The sequence below is a fragment of the Microcaecilia unicolor genome, chromosome 9 (assembly GCF_901765095.1).
Source record: "Microcaecilia unicolor chromosome 9, aMicUni1.1, whole genome shotgun sequence".
NCBI classification, from domain to species: domain Eukaryota; kingdom Metazoa; phylum Chordata; class Amphibia; order Gymnophiona; family Siphonopidae; genus Microcaecilia; species Microcaecilia unicolor.
In genome coordinates this window covers 209339360-209354399 of record NC_044039.1, presented here as the reverse complement: position 1 = coordinate 209354399, position 15040 = coordinate 209339360, and positions in this window count along the sequence as shown.

Here is a 15040-nt window from a genome sequence, read left to right as displayed (position 1 = left end):
GACCTTGGAGATTTTCTAGCTTATACGCAATTGCAACATTATGTGCGCTCGCTTCCCAGGTCTGCATTGCAATATTCAGTACGGGCACAGCTCATGGAAATTTTTGATATAGAGGCTCGATGAGCTGTTCCATTAAAATACCATCATGCACAAATTCGAGCAGCCATGCCATTGGCACAGTACCAACATTTGACAAAAGCATGGGCCGGTGAGTTGAAGTCTCGGATTGGGCCTGGTACCCTGCAGGCCTGCCTGCAGACATGCTATAAAGAATTTAAGAATGCTGATATGCAAGAAACCCAATATAAATTCTTAATGCGTCTATTTATTTCCCCGCATAGAGCGTATAGAGCAACATTGAGGCCCTTGGATGACTGCCCAAAATGTAAAGGAAGAGGAGCGCACCTAGGCCATATGTTCTGGCATTGTCCATTGATATTGGGTTTTTGGTCTTTGATATGTAGGCAAGTTTCTAAGATGTGGCAGATACAATGGGTGAAACACCCAGGACTGTTGTTTGATGAGTTCACAAATCGTGGATCAACCAAGGCGGGCCTGCGCCATTTCCAGAGAAGAACGGTGATGATGGGAAAAAAAACAATACTTAAGCTGTGGCTACAGGAAGATGGCCCCACAATCCAACTTTGGCGGGCATATATGATATCACTATGTGCTTTGGAACGAAGAGATGTGCGTGACTTGGCCTCTAAGCAGGGGGAGAGATATTTGCAATGTTGGATGCCATTTCTGGACACTCTGACACCGCAAGCACACAGTAGAGTTTTAAATGGTTAAATAAAAATCTGATTGAATAGAGGCCTGGTGAAGAAGGGGGGGGGAGGGAAAGGGGGGAAGGAGTGAGAGGGAGGGAGAAAATAAAAAAATTTTTGATGACAAGTTGATGTTGCACAAGACCATGCGTATAGAATTGCCTGTTTGATTGTTTATGTCATCAATAAAAATACGTTTAAAAAAAAAAAAACAATACTGCTAACTCTACTATATCTGAGCACTTATACCTCATAGCATTATACTCTGGACAGGGCAATATTGGAAACCTCTTCCAGGGTTCTTTCATTTTAGATTCACAGTTGACAATGGAATGCCAAGGATCTCTTTCAAATTTCAAAAGCAATCTGATTTTTTTCCCCCTGACCAGTTTATGGTGCTGGTTCAAGCAATTCTGCCTCGAGTAGATTACTGCAGTACCCTATAGTCTGGCAATTAGGCTAGGCTGCAATTTTTGCAAAATTGTGCTACCAGAATGATTTTTGTTGTAAGTTTGATTGTGCTACTTCATTGACAACTACACTAGTTACCTATTGGCCATCAAATTGATTTTAAGATGGCTGATCGGACACTTAAAAGGTTTTATAGTTCTGGATTCTTTGGACAATGTATCTTTGATCACCTATATATCAAACAAGAAAAGAGCGGGTTTATATGAATGGGAACCCTGTTCAAAAACAGTGGAAAGGACCTCATAAGTGACATACAGCAATAATGCTGAACAAATTGTGCTCTACGTGAGCGTCACTACACATGATCACCTACCCATAAATTGATTACCTGATCTAATCTGCTGTAAGCATTTTCATGATGGTTCTTTTAGCTTGTATTTGAAATGCCACAGAGTATAGATACATAATTAGAAATCAGAAGTGCAGAAAATATTTTTATATAGCTTCTAGTCTATATTTAATTCATGTTACCCACTTTGATTCCAACTAGATGTATGCAGGATACAAATGATAGGAATGGAATAGATCACTGACCAGAGCATTAGTTCTTCCAGTTTCTAGAAGTAGTGAAATGTTCTGGGTCTATAAGTAGCCAATATTTCTTTAACTTTGTTGAGGATTACTGTTCCTGTGACAAATTTTCCTTGGTCCAGACCATTACAAGTTTTGCCACCAAAATTATTTGTCAGCTGGTGGATTTTATTTTCCCTAGTTTCCTGGCTGTGATTCATATTAGCTTTCCCAAGTTCAAAAAAAAATTACCCCACACTAGGACATGTGCGCCTATTTGGTTCTTTGCTGTATTCTGCAATTTGATTTAATGTAATTTCTGGTGCTATTACAATTACCTATGTAACCAAACAGTAATTGTCTTGTACAAAAAAAAAAAAAAACCTGCTCAAATTTACATAATAGTGACTGAAGAACTGAATCTTACAACACACAATAGTACAGAACACTGGCCCAAACCTTGAAGAGGAAGAACTGAATGGTTAACTTTGTTCTTCAGGATTGAACAATCAAGAACAGAACCAAGGAGACTGGTGTCCATGAGTCTGCAATCACAATAGTCCAGATCAAAGGCTGCTATCAAATCTTAGGAAATCACTAACATATCTTAGGGTAGTTAATATAGTTTCAGTAGTGTAACCAAATTTTTATGTACAAAGTATCTTAAAATGCTTAGGTGTATGAGGGCCTGTTTCACTAACAGTCTGACAACACAGGTTGTAGGAAGTATTGAAGTTTTTTTTTGCAAATGAGTGGTTTCTTTAAACAGTACACATTGTCAAATCAAAATTCTGCAGGGAGTATATTCTGTTGCTAAATTGTGTTCCTACTGCATTCTATTTTGGAAAGGGTCAATTTGACATTTCTCCATACATGCTATATAAGGCAGTCCACACTGCTAAAATCATGTACCACAGTGCCTACATAATGGAAAACCTGGAGTTATATGTAATATTTTTACATAAGTATTGCCATACTGGGACAGACCAAAGGTCCATCAAGCCCAGCATCCTGTTTCCAACAGTGGCCAATCCAGTTCACAAATACCTGGCAAGATCCAAAAAAAAAAAAAAGTACAAAACATTTTATGCTGCTTATCCTAGAAATAGTGGATTTTCCCCAAGTCCAATTTATTTATTTGTAGCATTTGTATCCCACATTTTCCCACCGATTTGCAGGCTCAATGTGGCTTACATTTGCCTTAATGGCGGTTGCCATTTCCGGGTAACAGAATTACAAAAGGCATTGCATTAAGGTGCATACAGAGATGGTAAAGAATACGCTATTCCTGAGTGATAGATTAGATTGTCATTATTAACAAAGAGGTTATTCATTTAAGTGGTAAAGAGTTCGGTTTTTCTAGTTCATGTGCAGTCTTATTTAGCATTGAGGATGGATGTTATTGGTATGCCTTCTTGAACAGTTCAGTTTTCAGTAGCCTTCGGAAGATAGTTAGGTCTTGTGTTGTTTTTATGGTCTTCGGTAGTGCATTCCATATTAGCTTTGATTAGCTTTTGAAGATAACCCTTCAGATCAGAAATAACACATGAATCACTAGTTTACACTTTCATAACTACTAGGAGTAGGGGGCATGCAATGAAACTACTAAGTAGTAAATTTAAAACTAGAGAAGATATTTCTTCACTCAAGGTGTAATTAATTGTGGAATTCTGATGTGAAGAAGGGTTACCTTTGAAAGCTAATCAAAAAAACATTTAATTTTTGTTTTGTTTTTATTTCTATTTATTAACTTTAAAAGTAGACTAACAGCTACTACAGCACTTTACTCTCTGTTTATGGTAACTGGAAAAAAAAAAAGACTTCTGGCAGAGTACCGGCAGAGTACTCCCAACATGGATTTGATAGCCACACATTACAGTGCCAAGGCCTGCAAGTGTTTTAAGTCAACAGAGGGTGTGTGGTTCAATAGGAATAAATGTTCTCATTGAACCCTTGTCATAATCTACCCTACTCTATCCATTTCTGTTATGACCCCTACCAGATAAGTGAGCAGAAGGATAGAGGATCATCAATCGCTTATGATTTGGTGGCACAAGATTAGTCCAGACACCCTTGCTATGCAGAGCTGGTGCATCTGTTGGCAGGTGTTCCCTTCTGCTTCCCTGGAGACGGGGTCTGCTGCAACAGGGGCCAGTGCTGTGTGTGGATTTGGATCTGTTTTGGCTCAGCAGAGCTTTTGAGCAGTGCAGGTTGCACAGGAATGTCTGTACTCTGCATCCATACTTACCATTTAATTGCAGACTGACAATTTTACTTCCTTAGTGTACAGCTGTCACTATGGCAAATGGAGATATGTTCTGTTTTTGGCTCAACTGCAGAGAGATTTAGAGAAGGGACTGTTCAAGTTCATTGCAAGTACAAGTGGCAGCAGCACTGTCTCCAGAATCTGGATCAGGCACAGGGGCACTCCTTGGCGCTTCACATAGTGTGCATTCTCTTCTGGTTTGGTTGATCATTCAGTGTTATTGTGCCCACTTGGGATCTCAATTTAGCTTCACAGCCAACCTGGGGTCTTCTTTGAGGCCCTTAGACATGTCACCTTGAAGGATTTAAAACAAAGTGGCTTTTCTGCAAGGCATTCGTCTTGCACAGTATATCACGGTTGCAAGCTCTCGTGATTTGTAGTTGGTTTCATGTGATTCATTGTCCTTTCAGCTAGTTCCCTCCCTTTTTGCCTAAAATTGTATATATGCTGCCAAGCAAGCACAAAAATCGTCTCCTTTTTCATTTAAATCGGGTGGTCTCTCTTTAGCCTTTCCTAAGAAGGACCATCAAGATCAGGGGACCTCTGTTAGATCTGCCTAGGTTAGGTATTTGCTTATACTTGAAGGCGAGCAATGCATTTCACAAGCCAGAGAGATTCTGTTTGCTAGTCCACCCAATAGGACAGGCAGAATCAAAGGCTTCTGTATCCACCTGGCTCACAGCTATTATTGTAGCAAATCTGCTCAAGGAGAGCCAGGTTCTAGAAGAGGTTTGAGTGTATTCGTCTAGTCCACAGGCTGCATGACAGATAGATGATTGCACTGTTATGCTAGAGGACATTGGTCATGCAGTTACCTGATCTTCTTTGCATTCCTTCATGAAACACTACAAGTTGGATGTTCATGCAAAAGAGGACTCTACCTTTGGCAAAGTGGTCCTTAAGGCAGCCTTGATTTCTCCTACTGGCTGTGAGGAAGCTTAGGACTGCCTATGTGACTAGACTGCTCAAACATGAAGGTAAGGAAGAAGAAATCTTGCTCTTACCTGTTTTCCTTTTCTTGAGTTTGCTACAAGTCCTACCCGCATATATTGCAGCTGCCAAAGGAGTTTCCTTGTCCACTGTAAGAACATAACATAAGCCTTGCCATACTGGGACAGACCGAAGGTCCATCAAGCCCAGTATCCTGTTTCCAACAGTGTCCAATCCAGGTTGCAAGTACCTGGCAAGATCCCAAAAGTAAAAAAGATTTTATGCTGCTTATCCTAGAAATAAGCAGTGGATTTGCCCCAAGGCTGTTTTAATAATGACTTATGGACTTTCAGGAAATTAATATAAACTTTTTAAAACCTGCTAAGCTAAATGCTTTCATTGCATTACTGTGTTCATTAAAGAAATATTTTCTCCGATTTGTTTTTAAATTTACTACTATATGTACTATATAGCTTCATTCCGTGCCCCCTAGTGTTTTTGGAAAAAGTAAACAAATGATTCACATCTACTTGTTCCATTCCACTCAGTGTTTTATAGACACCTATCGTATTTCCCCTCAGCCATCTGTTCTGCCAGCTGAAAAGCCCTAGTCGCTTTAGCCTTCCCTCATAGGGAAGTCATCCCATCCGCTTTATCATTTTCATTGCCCTTCTCTGTACCTTTTCTAACTTCACTATAAAGAACCAAGGTCCCTGTTTACTAAGACATGCTAGCATTTCTAGCGCACACTAAAAATTAGTGTGCAGTAATGCTAGAGACACCCATATATTCCTACAGTGCAGCGAAGGGTGACTAAAATAATAGTGGGGATGGGACGACTTCCCTATGAAGAAAGACTAAGGAGGCTAGGGCTTTTCAGCTTGGAGAAGAGATGGCTTTCTCCAATATATCTGAAAAAAGTCTTGTCACCTCTCTTTCCATCTTTAGCCATTTTTTCTTCCGCTCGCGCTTTCGCTAGCCTCTTCGCTTCTTTCGGCTAGCGAAAGCACGAGCGTTAGAAAAAATGGCTAAAGATGGAAAGAGAGGTGACGACTTTTTTCAGATATATTGGAGAAAGGAGAAGAGATAGGAATGGAATTGCGAGATTGAAAGATAATGAGAATGGCTATGTGGAGAGTGATGAAGATAAAGTGAACGTGCTAAACAATTATTTCTCTTCGGTGTTCACGGAGGAAGATCCTGGAGAAGGACCGCGGTTGGCTGCCGAGGGAAGGTCTGGGAATGGAGTGGATACTGCACCGTTTAAGGCAGAAAGAGTTTATAAACGGCTAGAGAATCTGAAGGTGAAGAAAGCTATGGGGCCGGATGGGATACATCCCAGGATACTGAAGGAGCTCAGAGAGGTCCTGGTGGGACCTCTTAAAGATTTATTCCTCGCTACTGGGCTGTCCTATCTTCCTTGTTTTGGTAGTTGTTCTGAACCATGCGCTTATCATTAACTGTCAGCCTTCCCCCAGTTTCTAGTTTAAAAGCTGCTGTATCTCGTTTTTAAATGTTGATGTCAGCAGCCTGGTTCCACTCTGGTTAAGTTGGAGTCCATCTTTCCGGAATAGGCTTCCCCTTTTCCAGAATGTTTTCCAGTGCCTAACAAATCTAAAACCCTCCTCCCTGCACCATCGCCTCATCCATGCATTGAGACTCCAGAGCTCTGCTTATCTCTTGGGTCCTGCGTATGGAACAGGGGTCACTTCTGAAAACGCTACCATAGAAGTTCTGGATTTCAGCTTTCTACCTAAGAACCTGAATTTGGCTTCCAGAACTTCCCTCTCACATTATCCTATGAATAGGAATTGTAAACAGACATCTTCTCTGAAGAAGTCCCTGAAACACTAGCCATGTTGACAGTGAGTCCGTCTGAAAATTAGTCCAAAGCTAAGTGCCTGTATATAAGAAATATTGATGGATATATACAGGCAATAGTAATGGATGCACACATCAGGTTTACACATTTTCAAAACAGAAATTAGGACTGATGACGATTTGAAGCGTTTTACTGCTTATAGGGGCCCCTACGCTCATACAACTCACATCAAATTAGAACTACCCCTTGGCTACCGTGTGCCCCGGGCAGTAATTCTAATTTTGACGCGTGTCCAAAACAGGGGCGTATCTGGAATCCGGCGGTAGGGGGGGCCACAGCCAGAGAGGGGGGGCACATTTTTGCCTCCCTCCCCCCCCCCCCCCCGGCCGCCGCCTCTCTCCACCCCCTCCCCGCCGTCAACCCTCCCCCGCTGCTTACTTTTGCTGGCGCCGAGGTCCGACCCGCAATCTCCGTTTTTCGTCTTCCTCCGTGGCCATGCTTCCAGGAAGTAACGCTGCAGTGCTGATTCGTTGAATCCAGTTCGACGTCTGACGTCAGACGCCGAACTGGATTCAACGAATCAGCACTGCAGCGTTACTTCCTGGAAGCATGGCCACGGAGGTAGACGAAAAACGGAGATTGCGGGTCGGACCTCGGCGCCAGCAAAAGTAAGCAGCGGGGGAGGGTTGACGGCGGGGAGGGGGGCCAGGGCGAAATCTGCAGGGGCCCAGGCCCCTGTGGCCCCACGCAGATACGCCCCTGGTCCAAAACATGTGGCAGGAAGTAATTTCTATTTTGTACCGAGTAATGCTAACTGGGCGGTAATCGGCAATATGCGTGCTGACAATTACCACCCGGTTAGCGCGTGAGACCTTTCCACTAAGTCAATGGATGGCGGTAAGGTCTCAGGCCCAAAATGGACATGCATTGATTTTTATTTTGCCACATGTCCATTTTCAACAAAAAAAGGCCATTTTTTGCAGGTGCGCTGAAAAATGGACCTGCATGTGTCCAATACATGTGCCCAGGGGTGTAGCTAGGTGGGGCCACGGGGGCATGAGCCCCCGCAGACTTAGCCCTGGTTCCCCTGCTTTCACCCCTCCCCACGCTGCCGACCCTTCCCGCCACATTCGACCCCTCTCCCAGGGCTGTGCCTAGGGTCTCCGGCGCCCCCCTGCAGTTGGCCCCCCTGCCCCCCTGAAAACGATCGCTACACTACCCGCCCTCTTCTCCCCAGATCCTTTTCCTTTTTTTTGTTTAAATTTACCTCTGTCCGGCAGCAGCGTAGCGTTAGTGAGAAGGAGGCGGTGCTCTCCCGCCCCGACGTGTCAGTCTTCCCTTCGCTCAGTGTCCCGCCTTCTTCTGACGTCATTTGTGATGTCAGAAGAAGGCGGAACTGAGCGAAGGGAAGACTGACATGTCGGGGCGGGGGAGCGCCGCCTCCTCACTAACGCTACGCTGCCGCCGGACAGAGGTAAATTTAAACAAAAAAAAAGGAAAAGGATCTGGGGAGAAGAGGGCGAGGTAAGCATGGTGCGGCGGGGCGCCCCCCAGAGGATGGCGCCCTCCTGCCATGCTTACCTCGCTTACCGTGTTGGCACGGCCCTGCCTCTCATGCCACCAGGTACTTTTGCTGGTGGGGGTCCCTAACCCCCACCAGCCGAAGTCCTCTTCAGCGCCAGTCTCCAGCGCATTGCTGATCTGGATTCTGTTTCTGACATGAGTCCTGACGTCCTGCACGTAGGAACGTGCAGGACGTCAGGACTCACGTCAGAAACAGAATCCAGATCAGCGAATGCGCCGGACTCGGAGACTGGCGCTGAAGAGGACTTCGGCTGGCGGGGGTTGCGGACCCCCCGCCAGCAAAGGTACCTGGTGGTGACGGGGGAGGGTTGGCAGCGATGGTGGGGGGGGGGGGGTTGGCAGCACCGGGGGGGGGGGGATAAAATGTGCTCCCTCACCTCGGGCTCTGGACCCCCCTCCCACTGAAGTCTGGCTACACCCCTGCACGTGCCTACACCAGCGCAGGCCATAATAAATAGCGGTTTGGAAACAACGCTGCTTCTGATGGTTCATAAAAAAGTATTACTTTATTTACAACTGATTATGCAAGTATGTGGCTTATGCAATAGGTACTTAAAACAAGGAGTATTGCTGGGACATACAGGACATTGTGCACATCATTTCCCCACATATACAAATTGAATGAGCCCTGTTTAAATAAATAATAGGACCTTAGACAAGTCATAAAGCAGCATTTGGATGGATTTCTTCTCAAAATGTCCAAATCGGTATTTTCCAAACCTGTTTTGCAGATGTCTCTCTATGCATTTTGTCTGCAGTGTGTCCAAATCACAAGGGGGCATTTCGAAGGCAGGCTTAGAGTGTGCCTAACAAAATGAGAATGTTATAATGCCTTTGTATCGCTCCATGGTGCGACCACACCTCGAATATTGTGTTCAATTCTGGTCACCGCATCTCAAAAAAGATAGAGTGGAATTAGAAAAGGTGCAGAGAAGGGCGACGAAAATGATAAAAGGGATGGGAGGACTTCCCTATGAGGAAACACTAAAGCGGCTAGGGCTCTTCAGCTTGGAGAAAAGGCGGCTGAGGGGAGATATGATAGAGGCCTATAAAATAATGAGTGGAGTTGAACGGGTAGATGTGACGCGTCTGTTTACGCTTTCCAAAAATACTAGGACTAGGGGGCATGCGATGAAGCTACAATGTAGTAAATTTAAAACGAATCAGAGAAAATGTTTCTTCACTCAACGTGTAATTAAACTCTGGAATTCGTTGCCAGAGAATGTGGTAAAGGCGGTTAGCTTAGCGGAGTTTAAAAAAGGTTTGGACAGCTTCCTAAAGGAAAAGTCCATAGACTGTTATTAAATGGACTTGGGGAAAATCCAAGTTTCTGGGATAAGCAGTATAAAATGTTTTGTACATTTTTGGGATCTTGCCGGGTGTCTGTGACCTGCCACTGTTGGAAACAGGATGCTGGGCTCGATGGACCTATGGTCTTTCCCAGTATGGCAATACTTATGTAAGATTTGGACGTGTTACAGCCATAATTGGACAAAATCAGAATGTCTAGGGCAAAAAACGTTTTGGTCTAAACCTGTTTTTCTAACAAATAAGACACAAAATGGTGCCCTAACTGACCAGATGACCACTGGAGAGATTCAGGGATGACCCCCCACCTTACTCCCCCAGTGGCTCCCACCCCCCAAAAATGTGACTAAAAATGGTACTCACCAGCCTCTATGACAGCTTCAGATGTTATAGCCAGAAACATTAGAACAGCATGTATACATAAGATAGGGTCAAATTTAAAACTCTATGTTTGATCTTCAAGACCCTTAAAAGAAATGGCCCACAGTACTTGAAGAACAGCATCTCCCTCTACATACCTCCAAGGAGGATCCCTAACCACACCCTCTCCAAAGGACGTCACACAATGTGATACCCGCCAGCGAGCCTTCTCTGAAACTAACTTAGGACACACACACAAACACCCACCCATTCACTCACTCACACACTCTCTCTCTAACTATATAGCAGGACCAGTTTATCCACTCCTATCCTAGCTAATATTCAAGCACCTTTCTGACCTCATTTGCAACTTTCTTTAAATTAGTACCTTATTTTCTTACTATCTATCTATAAAGTTCCATCTTTGCTTATATCCTATGCTGTCTATTAAAATGTTTTATTGTGTATTGTGTTGACATTGGAATGTAGTATACTATGCCATATCTTGTATTGTTATTTGCATATTTTTACTGCTGTAATTGTCTATTGCTTATGTTCGACTTATTCTTGTTGTGCACCACCTTGAGTGAATTCATTCAAAAAGTCGGTAAATAAATCCTAATAAATAAAAAAAATAGATCAGTGATTCTCTAGCTGGTCCCGGAGCACTCCCTAGCCAATCTGGTTTTCAGGATAACCACAACAAATATGCATGAAGTAAATTTGCATGCACTGCCTCCATGGAAAAATACAGAGTCCTTTTAAAAGCGTCCATTCTATCGCCTATGGATCGCTGTAAAAAAAAATCAGATGGGGGAATCTGAATGATCTCATCTGGTTTAATGATTTAAAAGCTGTTTTCGAGGAGCTCTTTGTTATTATTACTTGTTTTCATCTGTGGCTACACAGGCACTCATTTGGCACTGCCAGTTGGAATTTTGCAATGCAGGCTATTGTTTCTCCTGCCAGAGGTTTGCTCTTGCTGCATGCCATACGTTCAGTGGGTGCGGACCCACGGGAATCTTGCCAAAGTTTACTGACACTTTCCATTCATTCCAGACAAAGCCTAGCTTGTGGTAGTAGACATGGTTAATCAAATACTTCGATGTAAACACATGCAGTTAAATTCATTGCCTGTTGTGAAATAAAAGCCAAATGAATTAAGGATTTTCCTCTCTTCTATTTATGCTTAGAGGGTATGAGCCCTCAGTGCAGAGGCGTAGCCAGACAACAGATTTTGGGTGGGCCCGGGCAAGAAGTGGGTGGGCACCAAGTGTTCTCCCTCCCCCACCACCACGAAAAAATATCTCAGCTGGTGGGAAAACACTTCTTTCCACCTTGGCCGTTTGTAGCAGGCATACACTGAAAACTGAGCATGTGCAGGTGCCAGTATCATAGAGAGTAGCGTTTTCATTATCATCAGGGGGACGTCTTCAGCCGGCGGAGCTTAGGATCCCCACCAGCTACTGCTAAACATGTGCTACTGATGGGTGGGCCTGAGCCCTAAATGGGTGGGCCCTGGCCCACCCAGGCCCACCTGTGGCTACGCCATTGCCTCAGTGGACTTACTTTGTAAAGAATACAGAGTAGGCCAGGCATCATTCCATTTGCCTCTTTCTTATCCCTTCAGAGAAAGAAGTTGTACATTGAGAAGGTCAATTTGAAAGCATCTATATGTGTAAACAGTGGGATTGTTATATGTATATAGGCTACATAAGAATAGCCATACTGGGTCAGACCAATGGTCCATGTGGCCCAGTACCCTGCTTCTAACAGTAGCCAATCGAGGTAACAAGTACCTGGTAGAAACTCAAATAGAAGCAACATTCCATGTAGAAACCCAAAGAATAGCAAGATTCTGGAATCCTAAAGAGTGACAAGATTCCATGCAGAATCTCAAAGAGTAGCAACATTCCATGCTACCAATCCCGGAGCAAAGACTGGCTTCCCCATGTCTATCTCAATAGCAGACTATGGACTTTTCCTCCTGGAACTTGTCCAAACCTATTTCGAACCCGGCTATGCTAACCGCTGTTACCACATCCTCCGACAGTGAGTTCCAGAGCTTAACTTTTAGTTGAGTGAAAAAATATTTCCTCCTATTTGTTTTAAAAGTATTTCCATGTAATTTCATCGAGTACCCCCCGGTCTTCGTACTTTTTGAAAGAGTGAAAAATCAGTGCAAATGACAGTTTCAGGAAGCTGCTGTTGACATGTGGTGATGGTACACAGAGAGATCGAGGAGCACTTTTCAAGAAAGCGAAAAATCTATACATATATTTCTTATCTTACAATGGGAATACACCTGTATGTAAGCAAATTTCGTGCTTGTTTTGGCCATGATTTTACCTGAGGGATTAAGGAGTAAATCTCTTTAACCTCCATTTTTTTTTGTTTCTGCCCCAAATATTTAAAAAAAACCAACAACCGTTGAAATGTGATAAGATCTTCAAACATTGGAAAACAATACGGATATCACAACAACCAGTGAATGAATATTATCACAATGAATTTCAATCTCTGTTGTCATGATAACACACTTGGCGCTAAAAACAACTAGTAAGTATAAATCATTTGAACATTATGATCAAATAATGTTTTAATATATCATATTAAAAGGTGGTCTCAGAACACACGTCTACTCACTGTATGACCTTAATGTTTGCAGCCATTTTGGGGGTGATAAACTTGCCTCATTCATAGGACTACCTCTAATTGCTCATAACTAAGATGATAATTGGTGACAAATACCAGATACAGTAAAGTCTTGCTTATCCAATGTGTATATATGGCCACCCTTGCTCTCAGTAAAATACAGGTCAATGGCTCAGGCTAAAGAGCTAGGCCTCTACAAGCAAATGGCTCATAATAAGAGCTAGGCTTCTCTTAAAAATCCAAAGTCATCTCTGATACAAACTACATTTTTCTGCAGCACAATCTGAACTGAGTTCTCAGGGAGCTGGCACGGGAGGGGGTCCTTTGCTCTTATAAACATGCCTGGGACTGGCATCAGTGAAGAGTCATGAAAGATGTTTTGGGCTAATGAAAGTAGATAAGGGGGTAGATGTACCTAGTTAGAGAGTACTCAGAGGGAGGGGGAGCTGAGAATAGCTGAGAAGAGCAGAGTGACCGATGAAGTCATCTCGCCACCTGTGCTTTGCACCCCTTTTGTGTATAGTTGGAACCTGGGACCTAATGAAGTCACCCTTATCGGTTCCTTATCAACTGATAAGGGATAGCAAGTACTGCTGACAAAGCTGGATCCCATTGGAATCCATTGGGTTGAGACAGTATAAAGGAAGCACCCCGAGAAGTGTAAGACGCAGAAGGAGAGACAGAGAGAGAGAGACAGACGCAGATACAGAGGCAGATGCTGATGGAGGAGAGAGACAGAGTACCACCGAGAGCTGATGTGTCGTGTGATTCTGTTCCACTGTATGATTGACTGAATTGCTGGTATCCTCATTATTGGGTAATGTATCAATGCTAATTAATACTAATAAACTATATCTCTTTAACTAATTAAAACTGGGTTCCTCTTTAATTACAGACTTAGCTACGGCTGAGCCTGTACTGAACTGCCATGAGCAGATTCAAGGTTGGGAAAGCTAGATATTTGGAGGGCATATGTAACTTTGCCAAGAGAGATGAGACGGGCCACTGCTTCCGCTGCTTGATTAGCAAAGGCAGATTCTGAGAAAATAAACACCAACCATCTGAGTTATCTGAGCCTCCACTGATGTCACAGCATTGTGATTCTGATGCATGTGGCTTTTTCTTTCTCTTTCCTGATGTTGCATTCATTCTGTTTTAACTTTTCACCTGTGACCCTGCTTCCATTGTAAAGGCAGCAGTGCTTAATCACAAATTTTTCAAAAAATAACTTTTGTTTTATCGGGGCCCTTGTACTAAGGCATGCTGAGGGGAGACATGATAGAGGTATATAAAATAATGAGTGGAGTGGAACAGGTGGATGTGAAGCGTCTGTTCACGCTTTCCAAAAATACTAGGACTAGGGGGCATGCGATGAAACTACAGTGTAGTAAATTTAAAACAAATCGGAGAAAAATTTTCTTCACCCAACGCGTAATTAAACTCTGGAATTCGTTGCCGGAGAACGTGGTGAAGGCAGTTAGCTTGGCAGAGTTTAAAAGGGGGTTAGACGGTTTCCTAAAGGACAAGTCCATAAACCGCTACTAAATGGACTTGGGAAAAATTCCACAATTCCAGGAATAACGTATAGAATGTTTGTACGTTTGGGAAGCTCGCCAGGTGCCCTTGGCCTGGATTGGCCGCTGTCATGGACAGGATGCTGGGCTCGATGGACCCTTGGTCTTTTCCCAGTGTGGCATTACTTATTTACTTATGTACTTAAGGCATACCCTCCCCCCCCCCCTTATTACCCCAGTGGTCACTGACTCCTTCCCATCCCCAAAGATGTGAAAGAAACCAGTACGAGCCAGCCTCTATAACTGCTTCAGATGTTATGGCCAGTCATATTAGAGCAGCAAGCAGGTCCCTGGAGTAGCCTAGTGGTCGGTGCAGTTGACTGAAGAGAAGGGGACCTAGACCCATATCCCACTCTGTTACACTTATGGGGCATTGCAGTGGACATCATATAAAAGGTCAGTAAGCACCTCACTATTTCACCCTCCAAAACCCACCAAAAACCTACTGTACCTACATATAGGTGACACCAACAGGCATAAGGGCTATTGTAGTGATGTACAGTTGGGTACAGTTGGTTTTTGGTGAGTTTTGGAGGGCTCACCATACAATATAAGGGTGAAATAGTGAGGTGTGTACCTGGTACCTTTTATATCAAGTCCACTACAATGCCCCACTGCTCTGCTGGGATCTGTATGGCCAGTCTATTAAAAATGCTGCCCTCCCCCCTCCCCATACATCCCAATGGCTTGTTTTTGTGCATTTTTTTAATATGGTCCTAAAGGATAGAGACACTGAGCACAAAAACATCTAGCAAATGGCCATTTTTGAAACAAAAAGTTGGATATTTTT